This window comes from Bidens hawaiensis, unplaced genomic scaffold, assembly GCF_021521415.1.
Source record: "Bidens hawaiensis isolate Kalapana, Puna unplaced genomic scaffold, B.hawaiensis_p1.1 tig00052221_1, whole genome shotgun sequence".
Classification (NCBI taxonomy): domain Eukaryota; kingdom Viridiplantae; phylum Streptophyta; class Magnoliopsida; order Asterales; family Asteraceae; genus Bidens; species Bidens hawaiensis.
Window position 1 is genome coordinate 1,175 of NW_027499375.1, and position 4,019 is coordinate 5,193.

At 36.3% G+C, this 4,019-nt stretch overlaps 1 pseudogene across 1 annotated transcript; it reads right to left on the bottom strand.

Moving 5' to 3' along the window:
• Positions 1-1,938: 1,938 nt before the first annotated feature.
• Positions 1,939-3,684, bottom strand: LOC143599459 (thaumatin-like protein 1; annotated as a pseudogene). The gene is made up of 3 exons (XR_013147291.1): positions 3,509-3,684; positions 2,794-3,413; positions 1,939-2,467 (listed from the first exon to the last, which is right to left on the bottom strand). The product of XR_013147291.1 is annotated as a thaumatin-like protein 1 (transcript).
• Positions 3,685-4,019: the final 335 nt, after the last annotated feature.

Below are 4,019 nucleotides of genomic sequence, written 5' to 3' on the forward strand. Positions count from 1 at the left end.
TATTTTGTTGTAATAGACCTTCGAAGTCGTAGAACTTTTCTATAGTTTAACGTGTGAAATTAGAATTTGTTTAAAACAGCTCAGCTCCCAACACAAAACACAGGTTGTAAATAGTAGTTGTATAAAAAGAAGAGCAAATTACCAAAATAGCTCATTTTATGAGAGAGAAAACAACAAATAGCATGTGAGATTTGAAATTCCCAAAATAGCCCTTCAAATCTCACGTACACGTGAGTTTGTGAGATTCCCCGTGACTTTTAGTGGACGAATCAGATTCTGCCAAGTGTGTTCCACTCCTACCTACCACGATATTTTTCATCCAAAATCTGCCGGGAACGTAACTTTTGACACCAAATATAGCCTGAAAAAAAACCAAATGTAACGTGATGTTTCAAGCTGTTTTTATCGGCAACGTGAGTTTTCAAATAAGATGGATTTGAAAGGTTTTTTGAAATTCATCTCCTTAGATGAATTTCAAATGAATTTCAACATATAATCCGTATAACATAAATTTGGTTCTTATTTTATCGGGCTCACCAATAATTGACATGCAACATATTTAGGGGAAACTTTAATGTAAAACATATAATCCGGATACATTTTAACGTTGAACATATATTTGGAACATCTTTTAACGTATAACATAAAATTGGTCCTTATTTTATCGGGCCCACCAATAATTGACATGCAACATATTTTTGGAAAACTTTAACGTAAAACATATAATCCGGATACATTTTAACGTTAAACATATTTATTGCCCATCTTTTCAAGTATAACATTAATTTGGTACAAATTTCATAGGCCCATCCAATAATGTAAACTACATTTTGTTGGGTAATTGGAGATAGGTTTCGGAGTTGGGTATTGTTGTTTATGTGTAAATGGATGAGTCTGGGATGGAATCGAAACTAGAGAACGGGAATCACGAATAAATCTAGGAGAAGGTGGAAGATGAAGATGATGAATAATGATGAAGGTGATGAAGATGATTAAGGTGAGGAGTTGAGGAGGTTGAGGACTTTGGTTAAAGCTCCGGTGGCGGTGACGGTGACCGGAATAATGATGAAGGTGATGAAGATGATTAAGGTGATGGTGATGAAGATGAAGAAGGTTTTTGTTAAAAAAAACAAAATTCATTTGAAATTCATCTAAGGAGATGAATTTCAAAAACCTTTCAAATCCATCTTATTTGAAAACTCACGTTGCCGATAAAAACGGCTTGAAACATCACGTTACAGTTGGTTTTTTTCAGGTTATATTTGGTGTCAAAAGTTACGTTTCCAACAGATTTGGGATGAAAAATATCGTGATAGGTGGGAGTGAAACACACTTGACAGAATCTGATTCGTCCATAAAAAATCACGAGAAATCTCACAAACTCACGTGTACGTGAGATTTGAAGGGCTATTTTGAGAATTTCAAATCTCACAGTGCTATTTTTTGTTTTCTCTCTCATAAAATAGGCTATTTTGATAATTTTCTCTAAAAAGAAACTAACTATATAATACGAGGAGTCCGTGATAGGCCTAAAAGGTGCTAGACAAATTCCAAAAAAATAAATTATTAATTCATTTTAATATTAGGACGATATATGATTCGTTATATCTTACAAATTATAATTCTTTTCACATGCGATAATTGTTGTCCAATATAGTCAACAAATAAATGTCCATATTCTTGTTCTCTTTAAATAATTGGTTAGGATATCTTTCAAAAAAAAATAATTGGTTAGGAAAAGAAAATAAAATCCAATATATTACTGTAAATTTTCTGCTAAGTAAAATCCAACAGCTGAACTTAGAAATTGTTTAAAACAGAATAAAAAACTATTTAAAAAAATTGAAAAGAACGCATGCTAAGATTAAATAATATTTTACAAACACGAATCTAGAAAAGTGTTTCTACAAATTACAACTTTTCCATAAAATAACTTTTAACATAAGGGTAATATTGTAATTTCACATCTGATCACTTCGAAGTGCGTGAGGTATTTTCTCTGCCAAAAAGAAAAATTCCCCATATCTCGCTGTCATTTCTCTAAAGCAAAAATAATTAAATCCTGAAAAGTACACTTACAACAACTTGTACATCATGCCTTAATAGTTGTTCAACGTTCCGGATTCATAAATTTTAGCTTTGAACACAAAGCAAGCCCAACAAAAACAAGATAATTAAAGAAATAGTGACATTCAAAGGTTGAGTCCTTGTTGAACCACCCATGGCTAAACCAGCTAACCATGAACCATTAGCCTCTAGGGCTTCGGTTCCTGACCCTGACCCGGTTACCGAACCCGACCCAGTTTCTGAATTTGGCCCCAAACCTGATCCAGACCCTGGCCCAGAATATGACCCGAACCCGTATCCAGATTCCGTACCTGACCCGGAAACTGACTCATCACTACCACTAGGGTTAGTGTTAGGGGTAGTGGATGTTGGAGGTGACATATCCTTTGAAGATTTCTGACTGCCAAAACATAAATACACCAATTAAATGTTGCAACAAATAGTTGTACGTAAAATTAATAAGAAACTCTTGAATTTTCTTTTAGAATTTTAATTTCAGGTTATTTAAAAATCATATAAAATCAAAAAGAAATAATCAAGCATACAAGTAATTTTCCACTAGAAGATGGGATCTAGGGAGTAAAAAATGGAAAAATCTTATTTTGTTTTTATTTACGAAAATAAATAAATAAATAAATAATAACATTATGTGATGCATTATTATGTTTGATCATTGATGTCAAGTAAATGTACAAATTATAACACATAACGTACAAGTGAACCAACCTTGGCATAGAAGGACAAAACGTGACCGTATAGTCTGCACCAGCGCATGTGAACGTGCTGGTTGGATCATCATAAGCGTAGCTATACGATCTAGGACAAAACGACTTAAACATCTCCGAATACACCGACGGTTTACAAGTCGCGGGTGTATTATACGCGCCACTACAACAATACTCCGGACTCCCAAACGCCTCGCACGCGCTCTTACAACCCATACCCGACTCCGCCCGCAGCTCACTCGGACACTGCAGGTTCAAGTCATTCACACACCCGGTTGTCGCACACAAACCCGACCCGCCAGAAACCTCCACAATCATAGCAATATTGTACCCGTCTACCAAGCTGACGTCGTAAAAATCCGACCCGCCGGTTCCCAGAGTAAACTCTGCGAGGGTAGCCGGCGGTGCGGCTCCGGCCCCGTTACATTCGACTTGACCGGAGCCGCAGTCAGCGGTTTGGCATGAGCCAGAACCTGATGCGTCAAACTTGCATCCGGGAGCTCTGCTCTAGAAGCTCGAAACCTGTAGCGTCCAGAGCAGGGCTCCCAGCATTGGCCAGGATACCTGGCCAGACAGTGTAGTCACATTTGTTGACAAATGTGAATGTTGCTCCCAAAACACCTGGGTGTGTAAATAAACAGCAAATCTTAGACAATGTTATCAATAAAATAATAATAATAATAATAATATAGTTGGAAAATGTGAGATGAGTTTACCGTTGGAGAGTAATGAGATAGCAAGAAAGATATTGAGAATATGAAGCGAGGAGAAAAGAACTAGATCCATGTTTTTTGGATTTTTGTTTTTGTGTTATTGTGAGATTTTATAAAGTCAGGTGTTGTACTGTTGCGGTGGTGGTTGATGGTGGTGATGGGAGAGAAAGATGGTGAAGTAATGAGAGGTAGCCAACTAGCCACCCACCCACAAACGGTCGGAAGACAAATTATTTTTTTGTGGTCTAGTAAGGAACATAGAGGATAAATGGACCCTTTTAACACTTCATTGTGTTGGTTAATACCCGTTATTAGTGTTACACTGATTTACTTTTTTCTAATTACAAATATAATTTTTATAGATATTTGAGTGTTTTTACTGTTGGGAGTTTTAAGTGTGTGAATGAAGGAAGTGGTGGAAGTGGTAAATGTTTGTCCAACACCGGTTTAGGAACAAAATAATGAATGGTTTATAAGGTGATCAAGTCTGGCAGTACTACGCTTATGCTTCGAA